This window comes from Equus asinus, chromosome 26 (genome assembly GCF_041296235.1).
Source record: "Equus asinus isolate D_3611 breed Donkey chromosome 26, EquAss-T2T_v2, whole genome shotgun sequence".
Lineage (NCBI taxonomy): Eukaryota > Metazoa > Chordata > Mammalia > Perissodactyla > Equidae > Equus > Equus asinus.
In genome coordinates this window covers 19,452,170-19,476,348 of record NC_091815.1, presented here as the reverse complement: position 1 = coordinate 19,476,348, position 24,179 = coordinate 19,452,170, and the positions used below count along the sequence as shown (strand labels likewise).

The following is a 24,179-nucleotide window of genomic DNA, read 5'->3' as shown; positions in this document are numbered from 1 at the left end:
GCAATTCTTAATCACTCTGTTGATAAGAGATGAGGTCAGTTGAACTGGTCCTGGAGGGCACAAGGTTACTGTATTTTCATGACTTTAAAATAACTGAGAGAAAGAATCAACGGATTGGTTGAAGAACAGATAGACACAGCTGAAGAAAAAGTTATCCAACTGGAACCTAGGACATGAACTCCACAATAAGGTATGAAAGAGAAAAGATAGAAAACAGAGCAAGTAAAAGCATGAAGGGAAGGCAGGTAGGTGCCCTGGGGAGCAGCTGAGGGAGGCCATGCCCTTGTAGGGGAGGAAGACATTTCCTCTACCCTCTCTGGGTTCTTCTGGCCAGAGAATGAATTAAATTCACATGAGACAGAATAACAGGAGAAAATTAAACAAAGCTTTATAACATGTGTACATGGCAGAGGCTCAGGCAACCTGAGCAACTCGCCAAAATGGCCAAAGCTACCACCTTAAATATCATCTTCAGCTAAACTCAAAGGAGGATGTTGGGGTTGGGGGAGTCAGTCACAGGAGGTTACCAGACAAGTACAGTAAACAAGAGTAAGATTATTATGCAGATTTAAGTCCTTGCCTTCTGCATTGATAAAAGTTTCTAGAGATAAGGTCATCCCCCTCCTTCCTGGTACAGAGAGGGAGACACCTTTACAGGTGGAGATTTCCTTTACAATGTAAATGTTTCTTGACAAAGAGTAAGTAAACTCTGCTTTTCAGAGTTGCTTTCCTGTCTGCAGTTTTTTTTAAGTAACCAGCCCAAAATAATCCTCATGCCAAAGAGAGATGTCTTGGGGTGGCCAATTCCAGTCCCTCACACCCTGCCTCCACATTTGGCCTGCCCCACCCTGCCCCCTGGGCCTTCTGCCCTCTGGAGACCCATCTGCTGCCCTAGGGTCTGAGAGGGAACCAGTGAGGCTTCTGAAACCCAGAGGATGGCATGGGATGCGTTGAGGGGACAGAGCTGTCCTCTCTCCCATGCTTTTGAAGCTTCTAAAGAGCCTCAAGCCAGGACCCACGTTCCAGGGTGGAGGGAGGTAGACTGAGCCCCACACCCTACCCCAAACTCACTGGATATGTCTGGACTGAGCACTGTTTCCTTTTTCATTTAATAAACAGAGCTGGGGCTGAGGTTCAGTACAACTATGTACTGGGGGGCTTTGGGGAGAAGAATAAAAAAAAAGATTAGCAACAGTTGTTAACTCAGGTGCCAATTTAAAAAAAAACAGGGATAATAATAATGCCACTTTTGCAGTGTTTTTAGGATTTAATGAAAAAGCAAGTGGTTAGCACACAGTACGCCCTCTGCAAAGGGGCTGTTACTGTTGATGCCCTCACCCCACCTGCCCAGGGGGACTACCTGCCTGGTCTACCCAGAAGCCCAGCCTGCAGGTTGCTTTGGGGTTCAGCAGAGGGAATGGCTAAAGCTACTGCAGGAACTATCAAGATACAGTCTCCATGACCTTGAACAGGTAACTGCTCCTCTCTGCATCAGTTACCCATCTGCGGAAGTCAGATGCTGTAACTGCAAAAACTCTGATGGCCAGCAATGACAGTACATTTATGGAGCACTTACTGTATGCTCCATGCTTTACCTGCTTCCCAACAACCCCAGGAAGCCACTCGTGTTACCAACGTCCCCCTTGTACAGAAAGCAAGGCTCAGAGAGGCAGAGTGACATGTCCACAGTCACACAGCTAGAAGTAGTCATGAAACCCAGCAGTTGGGCTCTCCTGTCTGAGGAGTTTGGTCCCCTAGGGGCACTGGGCCAACTTTAAAGGAATTTCCATTACTCTTTCTCAGCTCTCTCTCCCTCCTTCCCAGCCTTCATTGAACGGACCCTCTCCGAGTTGATTTAGGCCTTACCACAACCAAGTAACTGGTCCCACATGACGTGTCTGTAAAATGAGCTCCAGAGAGCAAATTGAGTTCCCAGGGTTATATAGCTAGTCAGGGGGACTGAGATTTCACCCAGGAAGCCTGACTCTGGAGGCTCACCTGTCTCCCTAGTGCTGTTCATGGAGCGCCAACTGTGTGCCAGACGTTGTAGGTCATCTCTCATCCTCCCCACAGACCACACCTCTACTTTATATGAGGGAAACTGGGTCTCAGAAATTTTAGGTAACTGGCCCAAGGTCACAGAGCCGGTAAGTGGGCAAAGAAACATTCAGACAGATCTGCCTGCCTCCCTCAAAACTTTTGTGGCCCAAGACGGGGAAGGAGATCAGCTCCATCATTCATTCTTTTATTCACTCAACAAATACTTATTGAGTACCTGCTACATCAGGCTCAGGATGTCCCACAACAAACCTGACCTGGCCCCGCCCTTAGGAAGCTGAAAGTCATGGGCCTGCCCATGAGGTACTCAGAGTAAATAGCCATCAATTCTAGATTTGAGGTTTGGAGAAGATGTCAAGGAAGGCTTCCTGGAAGGAGTGGCTCTGGAATTCTGTCTTCCTTCTGTCTGGGCACCTGGGCAAGGCATTTGCCTTCTCTCTGCCGCTTTATCTGAAAAATGGTGAGAAAAATGCCCACCTTGTCCAGTGTGGCACAAAGTCGTCAGCAGTTATTACTAATGTTATGATGCCATCCAGCCCAGGGCAGAGAAAGTGGGCAAGGAGGAAAGAAGGGCGATGCCACCAAACTCTAGACTCTGGGAGAGGACAGGGCGAGAACTCGGGAACACAGGAGAAACTGGTGAGCAGACTCCCTGGGGCCTCAGACAGGGTGCAGCCTGGGTAAGTGCAGGGGCAAGTCTGCAACCTCAGCTGGGCCCCCGGGGCCTCCGGCAGGAAGGAGATGAGGGCTTCGGAGGGTGTGGCCTGAGGAGAGAAAAGAGCAAAGTGTTGGGGGGAGGCTCCTTCAGGTGTTTTCTCTCTTGGGCATTCTGAGTCCTAGGCCGTGTCATAGCTTAGTAATTCTTTGCAGTAAATGTCCCCTGCTTAAAACGCCCTGCCTTTGCTGTCTCCTGAATGGGCTCTCGCTGATACTTAAGAGATTGCTATTTTCTCCTTGATGCTGCTCTCTATTCTGTGATTTTTGTGGAAAGGATTATATTACTGGTGTGATGTTTTTAAAGACTCCATTCAAACATCACCTCTTCTCTGAAGCACTTCCTGATTTCCTCCCCTTGGTCAGGTATTCCCTGTCTTTGAGTTGCTCATTTGTTAGAGATCCTGATGATAAAAATTTGGGTAATGGAACCGATAACAAAGCCACTCATCACTGAATGCCTTTTTGAGACGTGAACCAGCCTAAGGAGACAGGGTCATCCAGCAGGCCCCTGGCCTAACAAGATAAGGTCCCTAACCAATTAGCAAGCTAAGAGAATCAGATAGAGACCAACAAGATCCAGTTCTGCAGCTTCAGGACTTTCCTGGGCTTATGCATGCACCCAAGCACCCAGGAATTGTCTGAAGGCGACCCTAACCCCATCACCATGGTAAAAATCACACTCAGGGTGGAGAGCTAGCATGCTGTTGATACATGCATCGCATGTGGTGGCATGATGAACAACAGCGCAAGTGCCAGGAAAACCCCACCTCTGCATGCCACGACAAGGCCCTCTCCCAGCCTCCGCCTAATAAAAGCCCCACAGTCCCACTGTCTAATGAGCTGCTCACCTGCCCCTTTCCTTTCCACACTGGCTCCTTTGTGCCTCTGCAGTGCACAAGCTAATAAACTTTTGCTTTCTACTCCCGTTTGTTGTCTCTCTTGATTTCCATCCTGGGGGACAGCAAGGATCCAATGCCGTTAACATTTTCACGTGCTGGGCACTATGCTAAGTGTTTTATAAACATTGTCTTCTTTCATCTCCCCCCTGACTCTCTGAAGTGGATGTAGTTATTACCCCCATGGAGCAGGTGAAGAAATTTGGGCTGTGACTGGTGCAGGGACATCCATCTCGCACGTGTCAGAGCCTGAATCAAAGCCAGGTCGCTCTGGCTTCAATGCCCGGGTATGTGACAACTACAAGCTACTGCCTCCTGTTTTCATGCTTTCTACAAATCTAGTTGAGTTTTTGTTTTCTCTTTTTTTGTTTCAAGGCATATCTCCCATGATGGACAGGGGTGAATTCTCCCTGCCTGCGAAGGGACAGAGTGAATTCTGAAGTTAGGTCTTTCCTACTCTTTAGGTGTTAAAGCGGACTTTCTTTTATGAAATGATGAAGCCAGCACATAGAAGGTGTATTTTTTTCTTTGCCCTCAATTAGCAAAAATTTAAAAGTGCTATCCTATATTAATTGCCCCTTTTCCTTTTTCCCCCCAATTTTCTGATCCATGAAATTCAAAATCTGGGACCTCTTCTCCTAATTACCAAGCAATGTTAGGAGGAATTCACATTCCTACTGAGCCAACAAAAATTGTGCTGGTAATCTTGACTACAAAGGTTTGCCCATTTAAAAAAAATCCCAAATTTTATCGAACATTTTATACTCATTCATTCACTCATTCATTCATTCATTCCAATAATAAATATTTATTCAGCATCTGCTTTATGCCAGGAACAGTGCTGGGTGCTGGGAATAAAGTATCAAAGCAAAACAGAGTTGCCCCCTCAAACTGTATACTGGGGGAGCCAGGAATGAGTCACAGACACACACATGCAAATGTGGAGTTGTGAGCTCTGGAGGAGACGCAGGGACGGCTTCAGGGGCTGTGATCTGCACTGGGGCTTCAGGGAAGGCTTCTCCAAGAAGTCGTCGTTATTGAGCCTGATTGGTTTTTGCCCATCACCTAGAAAGCCAATCACCGAGATGACAAGATTGCAGCAGACAGAGGGTTTTTATCAAAAGGCAGCCAAGCGAGAAAGGGGGAGAATGAGTCTCAAATCTGCCTCCTCCAAAATGGGGGCTCAGAGGGGGCTGGCCCTGTGGCCGAGTGGTTCAGTTTGTGCGCTCCGCTTCAGCAGCCCGGGGTTTCACCAGTTCGGATCCTGGGCGCTGCTCATCAGGCCATGCTGAGGTGGCGTCCCACACAGCACAACTAGAAGGACCTGCAACTAGAATATACAACTATGTACTGGGGAGCTTTGGGGAGAAGAAGAAGAAAAAAAGAAGATTGGCAACTGACCTTAGCTCAGGTGCCAATCTTAAAAAAAAAGGGAGGGCTCAGAGTTATTTATGGCATAGAGGGCAAGGTGGTCTGAAGTGTGGAGATAGATGATGGGAGGTGAGGAGAGGTGAGGTAATTGATGATCTGCACAAGCGTAGTCAAGCTCCATGCCTCTTCATAGGACCCATGTTTACAAAATGGTGGCATTAGCATAATCTGAGGATGGAGTTTTCAGCCTCTTGATGTCAAAAGTCACTTATTGGGCATCTGCCTGGGCCCAGTTGATGGGTTGGTGGTCTCAACCGGCCTGAATTGGACAAGAGGGTCCTAATTTCTGACAAACAGCTTGAACACGCATTACCATGGTGACCCAGGCTCTAGGGAGATGTTACCTATAGGAACCTAGTGGGAGTCTGATAGCATATTGCCTAAACAGCACAGTTAACAATGGACGGGTGAACAACTAAAAACTATAATCAGTAATTGTGAAAAAGAAAAAAAACTTTAGTTATTAGTGTCGATGCAAATAATCCATAACCAATCTGTAACTGAAAATGGGATGAGCTTATTCTGAGCCAAATGTGAGGACCGTATAGCCTGGGGCCTTCCCTCCCCAAGGAAGGAAGGGCACCAAAGAAGTGGGGTGTACAGAGTGGTTATATCCCCTCAAAGGGCATGTTTCACATATGATTGAAATTTCCCTTTTACAATAGTCACGAGATTGCTGTGTTGGCACAGCGATTGATGGATGCAGCAGGTAGCAGGTCTACTGTCTCAGTGGACACAGCATGGTGGCAGGTCTGTTGTCTCAAGCTGGGTGGTCACAGCAATCAGTTCCTGGCCTAGGGAGAGAGGCTTATCCTTAGGGAAATTCCAATGTAGGAGAAGTTGCACCTTTATCTTAAGGCCATTTGTTCTTATCTTTGGGACATAGCATGTGCTTAAACAGATATACAATGCAAGTTCAATGGCCACATCAGGCCCTTTTGGAAAAATAAAGTCAGGCCAAAGTAGGTTTACGCCAAACAGCTTCCTCATATACTCTGATATATCCTATTGCTTGCCATTTTTATTTGTGACTAGCTACCTAATCCATCAATGGCTAACTGTTTACCGGTTTCATCACTCATGAGGTAAGATCTAAAGGATAAAATAGTGTCAGCTTGATGGGACAGGGGCAGGAAGAACATTCCAGGTGGAGGGAAGAGCATGGGCAAAGGCCCTTTCGCATCAAGGAGATCGATGAGTCTGAGGGCAGAGAGAAAGCCGGTGGGGCTGGAGGAGAGGTGAGTGGAGGGGACATGGCGTTCACATGAGTGTAAGAAGCAGACGGGGCCAAGCCTTGCCTTGTGGGGCTTGTGAAGGGTTTTACTTTTCATTTCAAGATTTCTGGGGAGTCATTGAAGGGTTGTAAACCCCAGGCACTGGAGAAGAGAGTCATTTGATCAGATCTGCATTTTTGAAGATCCCCTTGGCTGCAGTATGGAGAAGAGGCCAGAGGGGAGACACATTGGGAGTCCATTGGATGGTACCCACCTGAGAGTCACATGGACTAGGACCAACGGTGGAAGAGAAGGCAAATGAATTAGGGCCCTGGCCAGAGGAAGATCACCCAGAATGGGAAAGAATCAGCTCTTACTGTGCAGGACTCAGGTAGGCAGGTGAGCAAGACGGTGCAGTTTTCAAAGACCTGACCCACTACAATATTTCAGGTAGAGGAGCCGACCCGATGTCCCAGTTTGTCTGGAAATTCTTAATTATAGCACTTGAAAGTCTCATGTTCCAAGAGACTCCTCCCTTGGTGGCAAACTGAGGTAGTCACCGTAATTTCACCACCATGTCTGATGTGTAAATCAGGGCACACCTGCATTTTGCTCTGTTTATCATTTTATTAAAATGTACCAGGCAACCTTAACGAGCTTAACTTGAGATGTAGCCTTTACCATGCCCTGTAGTATTGATTAAACTACATTCACAGTGTAGTGTCTGGGATAAGAAGTTTTATAATCAAGTTAATTTATATCACCAATTGGCTTTTCTCTGAACTGAGGAATTGGAATGTTATTCTGATTAATATTTATGTCATGCTTATATATGGAATCTTAAATTTTAATGTAAAAAAGCACTTAAATGAAAAGAAATCATACTAGGCAAAGCCTGTGGTCACATGCTTGAGCTGGAATGCCATACGATCTGAGTTCAAATTCTGGCCCTATGTCTATAAGCTCTGTGTCCTCTGGCTTATTTCTTGCCTTCTCTGTGCCTCAGTTTCCTTGTATATAACCTAGAGATGACAACATTTACTCTTAAGGTTGTGATGAGAGAAGGCATGCCAAGTGCTGGGTACTTCATGTGGCATACAGTAAGCACCCAATAAACAGCTTTAGTTATGGGTTTAGGCATCTTAAAGAGCGAATCGCATGGAATCGATTATACTCGAGCTGCACTGTCCAGGAACCACCAGCCGCATGTGGTTAATGAGCACTTGAAATGTGGCAAGTCTGAAATGAGAGGCACCGTAAGTGTAAAAAACGCTTGGAAGATTCAGTAAGAAAAAAAAATTCCTTTTTAATTTTATATTGAATATACACTTAGTATTTCGAATATATAAAGTAAAAAGATATATTATTAAAATTAATTTCACCTGGGGCTGGCCCCGTGGCCGAGTGATTAAGTTCGCGCGCTCCTCTACAGGCGGCCCAGTGTTTCGTTAGTTCGAATCCTGAGCGCGGACATGGCACTGCTCATCAGACCACGCTGAGGCAGCGTCCCACATGCCACAACTAGAAGAACCCACAACGAAGAATACACAACTATGTACCGGGGGGCTTTGGGGAGAAAAAGGAAAAAATAAAATCTTTAAAAAAAAAAAATTAATTTCACCTGGTTTTTAAAATATGGCTATTAGAAAATTTAAAATTACATATGATTTGCACTTTGCAATTGCTCACGTTTTTCCATTGGACGATGCTTTAGTAGGGGTTTGGAGGCCAAAGGACAAGAAGAGACGATGAAGATGGGGAGATGGGGGCCAAAGGACGAGAAGAGACAAGTAAGAGAGCGAGATGGACTGTGACTCTTTGAACTCTCCTCCGGAACCTGCGAGCCTTCAGTATCAACAATGCACTGATGGAAAACTGCAAGTGTGGACTGCAGCTGCACCCGCCCATTCCGAACGAGATCCCTGTCATCAGACGTCACACCACACCACGTCCAAGTCCGAGTTTCTTAGAGTGCTAGAAGTCAAGGAGAAAGCAGACTAACTGACAGAATTTTCTCTCCAGCTTGGTGGGAAGTATGCTGTTCTTTTGTCAAAAACAAATGTGCCCTTTCCCACAGATAATCCCGTTTCTGTTCTGGTCCCTGGGAGAGTGGAGTCCCTCTGCTTTAGAGAGGAGGAAATGTGGAGCCAACAGGCGGCTGATGTCTCCCAGCCCTCGGCTGAGGACCTCAGTGGGAAGGGGCTGGGCACCACTTCTCCCTTTTGGTGGGACTTAGTTGCATCTGGGTCTCAGGGACATGCAGCTGAGTGTGTCTACTACATACTAGCTGTGAATACAGACAAGGGGCTTAACCTCTCTGTTCCTTAGTTTCCTCATCAGTCAGATGGGGATAATTACAGTACCTCAGGGTGTTGTTGAACTGAATGAGATAACGTGTGTAACTTGCTTTGCACGGTATCTGGCACACAGTCAATGCTCTTGAGTCTGACTTCCCTCGCTGCTTGTGAGAGTTGTGCACATTACTGCATGCAGTTGTGGTTTGCTCATTGTCACTGCTGTGTAGTACTCCACTGTGTGAATATACCACACTGCATGCATCCATTCTATTAATGGGGCGTTTAGGTGTTTTCCAATCTACAGCTGTTCTGAATAGCACCGCTATGAACATTCCAGTAGATGCGTTTTGGTGAACATATTTACACATTCCTGTTGGGAATATTCCTGGGGAAATGGCTGGGTCACAGGGTATGAATGTTCAGCTTTAGTAGATATTAACACCTAGTGTTCTAGAGAGGTTGTACTGACTTGTGCTACCTTAGACAATGAATGGAGTCCGACTGGCATCCTCAGTAACACTACATATTTTTTTTATTTTAGCCACACTGGTGGGTGTGCAGTGGTATCAAATTATGCTGTCAGATTGAATTTTGCTTACGACTAGTGAGTACGTTTTCATTTGTTTATTAGTGACTTGAATACCTACTTTTAAAAAAGTCTGAACATGTTTTTTATTTCACCTTTTTTTCTTACCAAAAATTCTGTTGCTATATATATCTTAAATTATGGTAAAATACACATAACATAAAATTTACCATCTTAACCTTTTTTTTTCCTGAGGAAGATTTGCCTTGAGCTAACATCTGTTGCCAATCCTCCCCTTTTTGCTTGAGGAAGATTTGCCCTGAGCTAACATCTGTGCCAATCTTCCTCCACTTTGTGAGTCGCTGCCACAGCATGACGACCACTGATGAGTGGTGTGGGTCTGTGTCTGGGAACTGAACCCAGGCTGTCTAAGTGGAGCGTGCCAAACTTAACCATTAGGTCATGGGGCTGGCCCCATCTTAACCATTTTTTTTTTTAAAGATTTTATTATTTCCTTTTTCTCCCCAACACCCCCGGTACATAGTTGTACATTCTTCGTTGTGGGTCCTTCTAGTTGTGGCATGTGGGACGCCACCTCAGCGTGGTTTGACGAGCAGTGCCATGTCTGCGCCCAGGATTCGAACCAACGAAACACTGGGCCGCCTGCAGCAGAGCGCGCGAACCCAACCACTCGGCCACGGGGCCAGCCCCCCATCTTAACCATTTTTTATGTGTGGTTCAATAGTATTAAATACATTCATGTTGTGCAACCAATCTGCAGAACTCCTTTTATCTTGCAAAACTGAAATTCTGTACCCGTTAACCAGCAGCTTCTCATGCTTCCCTCCCTCTAGGCTCTGGCAACCATCATTCTACTTTCTGTCTCTATAAATCTGACCCTATAGGTACCTCATGTAAGTGGAATCATACAATATTTGTCTTTTTTTTGACTGTCTTATTTCACATAGCATAAGGTACTTAAGTTTCCTCCATGTTGTAGCATGTGTTAGAATGTTCTCCCTTTTTAAGGGTGAATAATATTCCATTGCAAGTATATACCACATTGTGTTTATCCATTCACCCTGTGATGGACACTTGGGCTGCTTCCACTTTTGGCTATTGTTAATAATGCTGCTATGAAAATGGGTGTTCAAAAATTTCTTTGAGACCCTGTCTTCAATTATTTTGAATATATACCCAGATATGGAATTGCTGGATCATATGGTAATTCTATTTTTGATTTTTTGAGGAACCACCATACTGTTTTCCATAGTAGCTGTACCACTTTACATTCCCAACAGTGCACGAGGGCTCCCAGTCCACATCCTCACCAACAATTGTTCTTTTCTGTTTTTTTTTTAAATTATTCTTTTTTAAAATTTTTATTTATTTATTTTTTTGAGGAATATTGGCCCTGAGCTAACATCCGCCTCCAATCTTCCTCCTTTTTTTTTTGCTAAGGAAGACTGGCCCTCTTCTTTTCTGTTTATCTTTTCCTTTTCTCTTTTTGATAGTAGCCATCCTAATAGGTGTAAGGTAGTATTTCATTGTTATTTTGATTTGCATTTCCCTAATGATCAGTGATGTTGAGCGTCTTTTCATGTGCTTATTGGCCATTTGTATATCTTCTTTAGAGAAATGTCTATTCAAGTCCTTTACTTATTTTTAAATTGGATTGTTGGAGTTTTTTGTTGTTGAATGGTAGTTCTTTTTATATTCCGGATATTAACCTCTTATCAGGTATATGATTTGCAAATATTTTTTTCCCTTTTTGTGGGCTGCCTTTTCACTCTGATTGTATTCTTTAGTGCACAAAAGTTTTTAATTTTAATATAGTCTAATATATTTCTTCTTTTCTCGTCTGTGCTTTTGGTGTCATATCCAAGAAATTATTGCCAAATTCAATGTTATGAACTTTCCCCCTATGTCGTCTTCTAAGAATTTTGTAGTTTTAGCTCTTAGATGTATAAGGTAAGACTCTAACTTCATTCTTTTATGTGTGGATATTTAATTTTCCCAATATCGTTTGTTGAAAAGATTGTCCTTTCCCCATGGAATGGGCTTGGCAAAAATCAATTTACCATGTAGATGAGGATTAATTTCCGTGCTTTCTATTCTGTTTCATTGGTCTATATGTCTGTCTTATGCCAGTACCACACTGTTTTGATTACTGTAGCTTTGCAGTGAGTTTTGAAAGCAGGAAGTGTGAGACCTCCAGCTTTGCTTTTCTTTTTCAAGTTTGTCTTGACCATTCAGTGTTCCTTGAGATTCCATATGGATTTTAGGATAGAGTTTGCTATTTCTACAAAAAATGTCATTGGGATTTTGATAGTGATTGCATTGAATCTGTAGATGGCTTTTGGTGGTATTGACACCTTAGCAATATTAAATCTTCAAATCTGTGTATACAGAATGTCATTCCCTTTATGTGTGCCTTTTTAATTTCCTTCAGCAATGTTTTGCAGTTTTCAGTGTACAAGTCTGTCTCCTCCCAGGTTAAGTTTATTCCTAAGTACTTTATTCTTTTTTGATGATATTGTAAATGAAATTGTTTTCTTAAATTCCTTTTTGAATTGTTCTTTGTGAGCCTATAGAAATGCAACTGATTTTTCTCTGTCAATTTTTGTATCCTGCAACTTTGCTGAATTTGTTTATTAATTCTAACAGGTTTTTTGTGGAATCTTTAACATTTTCTACATATAAGATCATATCATCTGTGAACAGAAATAATTTTGCTTCTTCCTTTCCAACATAAATGTTTTTTATTTCTTTTTCTTGCCTAATACCTCTGGCTAGGACTTCTAGTACTATGGTGAATAGAAGCGGCAAGAGCAGGTGTGATATCGACCCTGATATCAGTTTCCCACATTAAACCCAGCATATATGGGGTTAAAACCAAAACACTCCTTCCCTGCTTAGTCTCTGGCTTCCTGGCTCCAGAATCCACTATCCTCCATGGAGACAGACACTGTGAAGGACAAGCACCTGGACTATCTCCTCCCGCAAAGAGATACAGGCTGGTGGGAAAGCTGCTGACCAGCAAGGTCATGAGCTCCCTCCTGTCTGCAAGTGTCTCAAGGCCAAAGACAGACTGGTGGGAAAGCTCCAACCAGCAAGGCCATATGCTCCCCCTCCCCTACCTAAAACCCCAAATAAAAACCCTTCCTTTTGGCTTTTCGGGGAGTTTGGGATTTGAGTGTTAGCTGCCCTCTCTCCTTGCTCAGCACTGTGCAAAAATAAAATTCCTACTTTCTTCCACCACACCTGGTGTCAGAGATTGGCTTGCTATGCAACAGGTAAGCGAACTCACTTCAGGTTCGTAACAGGTGTCCTTGTCTTGTTCCTGATCTTAGAGGGAAAGCTTTCAGTTTTTCACCATTGAGTATGATGTTAGCTGTGGACTTTTCATATATAGCCTTTATTATGTTGAGGTAGTTTCCTTCTATTCCTAATTATTGAGTTTTTTTTTTTTCACCATGAAGGGGTATTGAATTTTATCAAGTGCCCTTTTTTTTGCATCAATTGAGATGATCATGTCTGTTTTTTACCTTCATTCTGTTAATGTGGTGTATTGCATTGCTGTTTTTGGTATGTTGAAACATCCTTACATTTCAGAAAGAATCTCACTTGGTCATGGTATATAATCCTTTTAATGTGCTCTTGAATTGTGTTTGCTAGCATTTTGTTGAGGATTTTAGCATAAGTATTCATCAGGGATGTTGGTCTGTAGTTTTCTTTTCCTGTAGTGTGTTCATCTGGCCTTAGTATCAGGGTAATGCTGGCCCATAGAATGAGTTTTCAAGTGTTCCCTCCTCTTCAATTTTTTGGAAGAGTTTGAGGAGGATTGCTTCTCGTTTTTCTTTAAATATTTTGTAGAAATCACCAGTAAAGCCATATGGTCCTGGGCTTTTCATTGTTGGGAGGGTTCTGATTACTTATTCAACCTCCTTAGTAGTTATAGATCTGTTCAGATTTTCTATATCTGTGTGTTTCAGTCTTGGTAAGTGGTGTGTTTCTAAGAATGTATCCATTTAATCTAAGTTATTTAATTAGCTGGTTTACAATTGTTCATAGTATTTTCTTACAATCGTTTTTATTTCTACAAAATCAGTAGTAATGTCCCCATTTTCATTTCTGATCTTAGTTGAGTCTCTTCTCTTTTTTTCTTAATAGGTTTACCATTATTGTTGATCTTTTTGAAGAACCAACTCTTGGCTTTGTTGATTTTCTCTCTTGTTTTTCTGTTATCTTGTTTATCTCTGCTCTAATCTTTATTATTTCTTTCCTTCTGTTAGCTTTGGGTTTAGTTTGTTCTTTTTCTAGTACCTTAAAATGCAAAGTTCTGTTGTCAATTTGAGATTTTTATTATTTTTTTAGTCTCGCTGGGGAAAGATTTGCTCTGACCTGACATCCACTGCCAATCTTCCTCTTTTTTGTATGCGAGCTGCTGTCATAGCATGGCCACTGATGGACAAGTGGTGTAGGTCTGTGCCCGGGAAGTGAACTCAGCCGGCTGAAGTGGAGTGCACTGAACCTAGCTAGTAGGCCACTGGGGCTGGCCCTCCTCTTTCTTAATGTAAGCATTTTCACAGCTTTAAATGTCCCTCTTAGCCCTGCTTTCACTGCATCCCACAAGTTTTGATCTCTTGTGTTTTCATTTTCATTTGCCTCAGGATATTTTCTAATTTCCCCTGTGATTTCTTTTTGACCTATTGATTATTTAAGAGTATGTTGTTTAATTTCTACATATTTGTGGATTTTCTGATTTTCCTCTCGCCATTTATTTCTATAGTAGTTTCATTACACTGTAATTGGAAAAGATGCCTTGTATGATTTCAATCTTCTTAAATTTATTATTTGTTTTGTGATCTAAAATATGGTCTCTCTTGGAGAATGCTTCTTGTGCACTTGAGAAGAATGTGTATTCTGTTGTCAGGTAGAGTGTTCTGCATATGTCTCTTAGGTACAATTGGTCTATAGTGTTGTTCAAGTCCTCTGTTTTCTTCTTGATCTTATGTCTGGTTATTCTATCATTATTGGAAGTGAGGTGTTGAAGTCTCCTGCTATCATTGTATAGGTGTCTATTTCTTCAGTTCTATCAACATTTGCTTCTTATATTTAGGACCTCTGATGTTTGTTACATATATGTTCATAACTGTATGTATTCTTGCTTAATTGACCCTTTTTTTTTTAAAGATTGGCACTTGAGCTAACAACTGTTGCCAATCTTCTTTTTTTTTTCTTCCTGATTTTTCTGCCCAAATCCCCCAAGTACATAGCCATATATTTTAGTTGTGGGTCCTTCTAGTTGTGGCATGTGGGATGCCACCTCAATGTGGCCTGATGAGCGGTGCCATGTCCGCGCCCAGGATCCAAACCAGTGAAACCCTGGGCCACCAAAGCAGAATATGTGCACTTAACCACTCAGCCACGGGGCCAGCCCCTAATTGACCCTTTTTTAATCATTGTATAATGTCCTTCTTTGTCTCTTGTAACAGTTTTTGCCTTAAAGTCTATTTCTTGTCATATTAGTATAGACACTCCTGCTCTCTTTTGGCTACTATTTGAATGGAATATCTTTTTCCATACTTTTACTTTCAATCTATGGATGTCTTTAGATCTTAAGTGAGTTTCTTTTAGAGAGCATATAGTTGAATTTTGATTTTTTTAATCCATTCTGTTGATTTATGTATTTTGATTGGGAGTTTAAACCGTTTATATTTAAAGTAATTATTGACAGGGCAGGACTTGTTTTGCCACTTTGTTATTTGTTTTCTATATGTCTTTAATTTTTTTTTAATCTCACATTGCCTCCGTTCCTTCCTTCCTCTGAGTTTAGTTGAATTTTTTACTGACATGTTTTGATTCCCATCCTAATTTCCTTTTGTGTATATTCTATAGATATTTTCTTTATAGGTACCATGGGGATTACACAAAACACCCTACAGTTATGACAATCTATTTTAAATTGATAACAAGTGAACTTAAACCACATGCAAAATCTACTTCTTTACAGCTCTGCTTCCCAGAGCTTTATGTTATTCATGTCACAAATTAAATTTTTACATATTATTCACCTGTCAACATAAATTTATAACTATCTTTATGCTTTTGTCTTTTAAATCCTTTTAATGAATAAAAAATGGGAGTTATAAACCAAAATTACAATAATATTTGTTTTTTATATTCATCTGTATATTTACCTTTACTGGAGAACTTTATTTTTTTGTATGGCCCAAGTTACTGTCTAGTGTCCTTTCATTTCAACTTGAAGGACTCCCTTTAGCAGTGCTTGTAGGGCAGGTCTAGCCTACTAGCCTCTAAGATTTATGCTGAGAAATCCTCTGATAACCTTATCGAGGATCCCCTGTGTGTGATGAGTCACTTTTGCCTTTCTCAAGATTCTCTCTTTATCTTTGGCTTTGATAGTTTGAGTCAAATGTGTCTCAGTGTGGCTCTCTTTGAGTTTATCCTACTTGGGGTTCTTGGATTTGTAGATCCATATCTTTCCTCAAATTTGGGAAGTTTCAGCCATTATTTATTCAAATAATCTCTCTGCCTTTCTCTCTCTCTCTTCTTCTGGTATCTCCACAATGCATATATTGATCAGCATGATGGTGTCCCATAAATCCCTTCACCTGTGTGTACTTTTCTTCATTCACTTTTGTTCTCCTGAGACACAATAATTTCAAATGACCTATCACCAAGTTCACTGATTCTTTCTTCTCCCTGTTCAAGTCTGTTGAACACCTCTAATGAATTTTTCAATTCATTTATTGTGTTTTTCAGCTCCAGAATTTGTTATATATATATATATAACTTCTATCTCTTTGTTGATAGTCTCATTTTGTTCATATATCATTTTCCTGATTTTTGCTTAGTTGTCTTGGATACACACTTTTTTGTATTGCTTATTCATATCTTTTCCCCATATTTCTATTGAGTTTTCTTGCTATATATTCTAGGTACAAGTTCTTGGTTGTATATATGTATTATAGAAAGACTTTCCATTCTATGGCTTATTTTTTCCCTCTCTCAAGAGTGTCTTTTGGTAAACAGAAGTTCTTCAATTTAAATTAGTGTTTTGCCTACCCCCAAGGTGATGAAAATGTTGTTTTTCTTCTAAAAGCTTTGTGGCTTTACTTTGCATATTTAGGTTCACAACTATCTGGAATTGAGTTTTTGTGTGTGTGTGTGAGGAAGATTGGCTCTGAACTAACATCTGTGGCCAATCTTCCTCTTTTTGCTTGAGGAAGATTGTTGCTGAGTTAACATCTGTGCCAATCTTCCTCTGTTTTGTATGTGGGATGCCACCACAGCATGGCTTGATGAGTGGTACATAGGTCTGTGCCCAGGATCTGAACCTGTGAGCCCTGGGCTGCTGAAGTGGAACACACAAACTTAACCACTATGCTACCAGACTGGCCCCTGGAACTGAATTTTATATAGGAGTGTGAGGTTGGATTAAAGATTTTTTTCCAAAATGGATACTTGATCTAGTAGCATTTAATGAAAAGCATGGCCAAATGATTTAAAAACATTTTAAAAAATGTAACATATTTTAACTGGATTCAGCTTTCTTTTCTTCCACTCTGACTTTCCCCTGGGATATGCCCCTCCATGTTACGTGACTAAGAGGAAGCTGAATTAAGATTACAGTTCACTAGGGTTTGGTGGGCTATGCTAATGTGGTTAATACTCACTTCTATGTACAGTTAAATTATTGCTCATTATCCTGACGCAGGACTGGCTTCCAGGAATACTGCTTCCACTCCTTGAGCTGATTCATGATATTGTGACATGAAGGTACAGGGCCAGAGGCTGTGTCACGACATGAACATATCCTGTGGTTCCCAGTACCAGAAGTAAGTAGAAAGTGGAGGAGAAATGAAGTTTGAAACATACGGTGGCAGAGCGTCTGTTTTTGTTCCCATCATATGATATATAAAATCATAAGGCACAGGTTTCAATCTCACTGATGTTGCATCAAAATGGAAGCTCTCTTCACTGAATATGCTTGATAATGCAGCATATGTAATTACAAATGCATCAAACAATAAAAATGATAACCAAAATTTGTCATTTCATACCAAAAGCAGTAATTGCTTAAGAGGAAGAGATAAATTTCAAATAGGCTCAAAGAATGGACACTTGGATTGTTTGATACTAAAATTAATGAAGAGGAGTAAATCAGGTGAACATATAGAATAATGTTTGAAGTTTTTACTGATTTGACACAAAATGAAGATAACAAAATTAATCAATGTCATTAGTCAGTATTTAAGTTTAGTACAAAGAAAACTCAAAATGTCCAGAAATTTGACAACCTCTAAGATGAAAGAAAACTTGATACTTTCCTAAATTTGACAACAATCCCAAATATTTACATGGCATTACCCATAATGATATATGATGCTATCATTAGTAAAGAACAAATTTTTATCCTTCGTGTTGGAGGAAGGATTGCTATGTTTTTTACTCTTTCTATAGAAAGTGATATTATAAAATTGCTGTCATACATAGCTCTGATCCATGAGTATGCAGCAGAGCCCTGCCCTCCTCCCACAAAACAAAAAGAAAATATTACAGAATGGTGTTATGTAGTTAATAAAATCACGTTAATTTCTGGATATGGTGATGTCATTGATATTTTGCAGCTTTCTTAAGTTAGTAGTTTGTTGTTTTTTTTCTCATTGTAAGTAAATATTTACTTTTGCATTAAAATTTATTTTCACAATCTTATATTCTTTTCCTTAATTGTACTAGCTTTAGACCACACAAAGCGTGTATTCACCTTTGCAACCAGCTATAATCTTATCCTGCCCTCTCACCACACCTCATCCATTCCTGTTTCCAGATACACAACTTCATTCATCCCATATTTCCAGTGCCCAACACATATGTGCCAACAAATGGAAAAATCTTATTTTTCTTACTTTAAATTGTTTTTTAATTGTGGTAAAATATACGTAGAATTGCCATTTTAGCCATTTTTAGTGTACAGTTCAGAGGCATTAAGTACATTCACAATGTTGTGCAACCATCACCACTATCCATTTCCAGAACTTTTTCATCATCCCAAACAGAAACTCTCACACATTAAGCATGAACTTTCCTTTTCCTCCTCCCTGAAGCCCCTGGTAATTGCTATTCTACTTTCTATCTCTGCAAAATTTCCCTAGATCATTCGGATAAGTGGAATCATACAATATCTGTCGTTTTGTGTCTGTCTTATTTCACTTAGCATAATGTTTTCAAGGTTCATTCATGTTGTAGCGTGGATCAGAATTTCATTCTCTTTTACAGCCAAATAGCATGCCATTGTATGTATGTACTGCATTTTGTTCATCCATTTGTCTCTTGATGCACACTTGGGTTGTTTTCACCTTTTGGCTCTTGTGAATAATGCTGCTATGAACATTGGGGTATAAGTATCTGTTTGAGTCCTTGTTTTTGGTTCTTTTGGGTACGTACCTAGGAGTGAGATTATTTTATCATGTGGTAATTCTATGTTTAACTTTTTGGGGAACCACCAAACTCCTCCACAGCAACTGCCCCGCTTTCCATCCGCACCATTAATGCACGAAGGCTCTCATTTCTTCACAGCCTCCCCAACATTTGTTATTTTTTTAATGATAGCCATCCTACTGGGTGTGAAGTGGGATTTCATTGTTATTTTGCACATCCTTGGGATACTCCTGGGAAACATAAGTGCTAAAGAGTGTGGCTACATGTCAAAACTACTCAGGATTATCCACCTTTCCCTTTGAAAAACCTACATAGGGCTTTAAAGAGAAAGGTTCAGAGGGAGAAAAAATGCAGGCTCACTGGGGAGGTGTGAACCACCTGAGCCTAGGCAGCAAGTGTGGTCTGACAGCTGGGTGGCAGCTGAGCAGACTCTGCTGCCCCAGAGCCCCCTGGAAATGTCTCCTGATGCCGGCAATTGTTCTCTCTCGTATCTTCAGCTCTTAGCAGAGTTCACGGCACACAGTAGGAATTCATTAAGAATCTATTAATTGAACAAATAAATTCCACCAATGAGTCTGTCTTATTCGTCTCTGTGGGCTTTTCCCAGTGACTAGCATGTAGTAGGAACTCAACAAACAGCAACAACTATGGGCAGTGGGACAGTGTAGTGGTTAGGTCTCTGACGTTTGGAATAAAAAAATCCCGGGTCAATAGCGGCGAGGCCACTTATGTGTTGTTTGAGTCTGAGTAGGTCACATCATCTCTCTGAGACTCATTCCTCATATGTAGGATGAGAACTTACATTTACATCATTGGGTCCTGTGAGGATTAAAGAAGCTAATCCATGAAAAGAGCCTGGCACATGTTGAGTGCTCAACAAGTTACAGCAACTGGAATTCAGATTATTATCAACATGCTAAGTAACCCCGCTAAACCCTCCTGTTTCCACCATCTGCGAAATGGGGACGATTGACCAGATCATCTCTGCGTCTCTTCCACACTACAATTCGAGGAATTAGAAATGGTATTTTTCTTCCTTCTCCATCTTTTTTTTTTTTTTTTTCCGGTGGATGTAGAATAACCCTTAGCAGAGAGAGGGGTAAATTGACAAAATAGCACAGAGAAGTTTGGAAAAGACAGTATTAAAAAGCTGTAGAAAGGTTGGGAGAGAGACCAGGAACATGACCCATATGTGCTAGGTCTTCCCAGCAGGTGAGGTCAGCTGAAGTCCCCTTAACAAGAACCCAGACACCCAAGAGCCCACATCCCTATCAGCTAATGGAGGACGACCCCCTCCCTCTCCCCAGGCCTCCCTAGGTGCTAAGTGATCTTTGGGTCCTGTGGACTTGGAGGCACATCTCCCGTGTTCTGCTGCTTCTGTCTCTGTGTCCAGCTAAGAGCACTGCCCCCCATTGCCCTCAAGCCACCCGTGCTCAGGATGCCAGGGCAGCAGAGGGCTCGGTGCCAGGTACAGACAAGGCGCTCTCCCCAGCTCTGAGCCGCACAGCAGAGGCTTGGCCCACATGTCTCTGTGACGTCAAGTCCTTGCACTTCTAGGTCTGACCCTCTGCTCTGAGGCTAGTTCCCGAGCATGTGGCTCAGCAGGGACACACAGCATGCCCTCCCTCTGCTCTTCTTCACACTTCTCTGCCTTTCCCCACGCCCCTGAGCAAAAGCACTCTTCTGCCAAAATAATTCAGAATAAACCCGTCTTCTCCCATGTCCTTGTCTGCAGTGGAGATTCCAGGAGGATCCACGTCACGGAGTTGTGAGGGGTGACTGAGAGAAGTCGTGGAGAGCGTGAAGCACAGGAACGGGCCCACAGGAAGTGCCCAAGAAATGGAAGCTTTATACCGTCATTGTCAACGAGAAAAGCAAAAAGCCCACTTTTCCTGCAAAAAGAAATCGTATATTTATACAAATCCTATTGTTATACTTATTATTTATGGTCAATTCTAAAGACATAAAACATTACAGTATTGGTGTCAAATGTGAATTTTATTTCTGTTTTTACTAAAGTACAAACAAAAATAAATCCATTTGTCAGCTGAGAGAGAGGGATATTTGATGTTCAGTGGGCTGCACAAGGCCCTTGTTTTATTTTACATTACCGCCGTCTCAGAGTAACCTCGGCTGATGTGATGTTTTGTGAGATTGTTTATGTCCAACAGGAGAACACGGCCCAGCAGTGAACATCAGACCTGTTTCCAAATGTTAGGGGATTTTCTTTCTCAGGCCTCATCATTGACACACATTCAGTCAACGAACACTTAATGAGCACCTACTGGGTGCCAGGCCCTGCTGCAGTTGCTGGGAATTCTCCATCTATACATGTCCACTTTCTAATGTGACGAACAAGATAGATGTGTTCCCTGCCCCTCGGATCCCCTAGCCTGCAGGGGAAGCAGAGACAGGAGGAGAGTCAGAAAAGGGGATGTGCAGGAACAGCTGTCTGGAGGGCCAGAGAGTGTCCCTGAAGAAGAGACAGTCACACAGAGCAGGACAGGCATCAGCCAGGGAGGAGGTGGGGGCCGCTCACGTAGAAAGGCTCCTAACACAAAGGGGTGGGTTTGAGAGATGACGCTGCAGAGCTGAGGAACGGCTGAAACTCTAGTCTGGTAGGCTCTGTCAACGCTTCCCAAGGTGTGTGGTTTATAAGAGCGAAAAAAAAAGGAAAAGAAAAAGGCAAGTGTTCAATAATTTTTAGTACAAACAATGCTATACTATGCAAGTCTTAAAAAGGATGCCGCAGGTGGGCATATACATTGATGTGGCAATATGTCTACAGTATATTTATTTTTAAAAAGTAGGTTTCTGAAGGTTATGTACAAGATATTACAATTTAAAGGTATGAATATGTGCATCACAAATGCCCAAATACCAGCCGACTCCAAATCTAAGGCAGTTTTTCCATGCAACAATAAAAAATATTTCACAGGAAGCCAGTAAAGTTTTGTTGGGTTGTCCTGATATGAACTTTCAGGGAAATGAAATGTGTACTTATAATATTTATTAGTTTAGATGCAATTGTATATTTAATTTTTTTTTAAAGATTTTACTTTTCCTTTTTCTCCCCAAAGTGCCCCCTTACATAGTTGTGTATTTTTAGTTGTGGGTCCTTCTAGTTGTGGCATGTGGGACGCTGCCTCAGTGTGGCCTGATGAGTGGTGCCATGTCTGCTCCCAGGATCCGAACTGGCAAAACCCTGGGCCACCGAAGCTGAGCGCCCGAACTTAACCCTTCGGCCACGGGGCTGGCCCCATATATATTTAAGTTATATGATTAATATATGTTTTGATCTTTTCCAATTTCCTGTTTTGAAAAAACTTTTTTACACAAATTCTCCCCAAAGCAATTTTTGAGGCTTCTAAGCCAGTTTCCCAGGGCCTGTCATCTTCTCTTCTAAGTAGAATGAGGCATAGAATCTGGATGTTGTTGTCAAACTACAATGATGAATTCATGTGACATTAGTGTATTTCTAAATTCAGTCTTGTATACAATTTTTACTACCACAATACCGATATAGGATTTCTCTTTTAAGTAACTGTTAAAATACTTTTTTGCAATACCATCCACTCCACGCAAGTGCGTAGCCGTCTTCCAGGGAATAACTGCTAAATCTGAGTTAAGCTTTTCTGCCATTTGTTTGACTGATTTCATAGGGTGATCTCGTTAGGCCTCCAAAGCTAAATTAATGGAGACCCTTTAAAGCAAGCAAATCTTCTCCAAATTGTCCTTTATTCTTCAAAATGAACTCCTTCAGATAACTTCACCCTCCCCGCCCCCCATGAGAGACCCTTTAAGGATCACATGTAAGGCTCCCCCCTCTTTACTGTGGGATAATGCTGGGGGGGGGGGAGGGGAAGGACTCACCTAGAAATAAGAATGGAAGAACACGCCCAAATGTAAATGGTCAGGGTCCTTGGTGAAGGCATTATACCGATGGTTCTTATTTTCTCCATTCTGTACATACGCACTAATTTTTCCACCGTGAACATGGATTACTCATATAATAAGGAACAAAACAAGCGATAATAGTTGTAGATGCCTTGTTTTCAAATATAAAGAAATCATTCAGTCTCAGGCCCCAGGCCCCAGGCTCAGGCGGAGCCTCTGCATCCCTCACTCCAGGCAGCCAGCGGCTCCCACCCCAGGAGCAGACGCTCTCCAGCTGCCAGAGCTGCCTTAGGGGTCAAGGTCTCCTCCTCACGCAGCAGGAAATGGGGAGAGGGGAGAGGCCAACTCCAGGACACTTGAAAATCCCCGGGCTGAGAGCCTGTGGGGAAGCCCGCGGGAGGCCTCCACCTCCTGGGCTTTTTTCTTGGCAGCCTTGAATAGAAAGAGAAAATTCCAACTCTACAAATTCACTTTCAATCTCCAAATGTCAGGAGAGCAGGGAGGACCAGTAAGGAGGCTGGCTACTGAGCGCAGGCAGCCCAGGCAAGGGAGCAACGTGCTGCAGGGAAGACGCCCCAGCCCTTCATCCCGAGGGGAGGACGATAAATCCCTCTCCCCCTCCCCACTCTCCTTCCCCCTCTCTAGACTGTTAGTTTTCTGGAGAAAGGTTAGAAGGTGCCCTCTTCAAAAAAAGAAGGTTTATTCCAAGGACAGCCTGGTCCTGCAGAGATGGAGCTTCCCAGGACCTGGATGAGACCCCTGCATAGAGGCTGGACACCCTCCTGGAGCAGAGCCTTCAGCCCCAGGGGGACTGTAAGGGGGAAGTGAGGACACCGGGCAGAGCATACACCAGTTCATGGAGGATCAGCGCTTCCATGATGAGCAGGTTTTGGACCAAGAAGTTAGGGTGCTGAAGGTGAGCACTCGGGGACCCAGGGCATCCTCTGGGGATGTCCCTTTGCGGATGTGAAACTTTGGCAAAGCGGTGCTTCAACTCTCTAAGCCCCAGACTCCTCTTTAAAACTCGCTATTGGGGGATAAATAGTCATCGTCATCATTGGGGATCTGGCTCTCTGAGTCCCAAGAAGTCTGGTGGAATATGAATAGCAGGTCTTTGTACTAATTGTGCTTTTTGTATCTGGTTTAATAAGTAGTTCTTTACCTCCAAAGTGATAAAGATATTCTCCTACATTTTTCTTCTAAAATGGCATTTACTGGTTATGTTAAAAACTACCTGGCAATTATGTAAAAGCAGAGGGGAGTTTATGGGCTAAATGGGTTTTAAGGATTGACATTGGAATTCAACACCTATTTATACCATGGTTTCTCCTGGGAAAATAACAACTTGTAATTCAACTTTCAAGATGTCATGCTAAATCAAAAGTGTCTTAACAATAACTCTAGATTTTTTCATTCTGCTAGAATGAAAATAATACAACATTAACTTAAGTAAATCAAGCTTTACCTGGAGGTAAAAATGGCTGCCAAATGTGAAGCTGAAAAGGAAGGACACACAGCTTTAAAAGATCCTTAAAAGCAGAAATCAAAGATTAGGGAGGTGCTATCAGCAAAGAATGAGCTAGGAAGCACAAGTTGAGAAAGTCAAGCCCCTGCAGGTGTCTAGAGAGATAGACCTTTGCCCTCCAGGCCCCGACACGCCCACGTCTCTGAACTT

At 42.2% G+C, this 24,179-nt stretch overlaps 1 long non-coding RNA gene across 2 annotated transcripts in view; it reads left to right on the top strand.

Moving 5' to 3' along the window:
* The window catches only part of LOC123281298 (uncharacterized), a 71,223-nt gene extending 50,069 nt beyond the window's left edge, over positions 1-21,154 (top strand). The window contains exons 3-5 of one of the 2 annotated variants that reach the window (XR_006520734.2): positions 9,155-9,217; positions 16,884-17,004; positions 20,343-21,154. This is a non-coding gene — a long non-coding RNA (uncharacterized lncRNA). The remainder of the gene's footprint in view (positions 1-9,154; positions 9,218-16,883; positions 17,005-20,342) is intronic. The other variant, XR_006520735.2, reaches the window with a different exon arrangement.
* Positions 21,155-24,179: the final 3,025 nt, after the last annotated feature.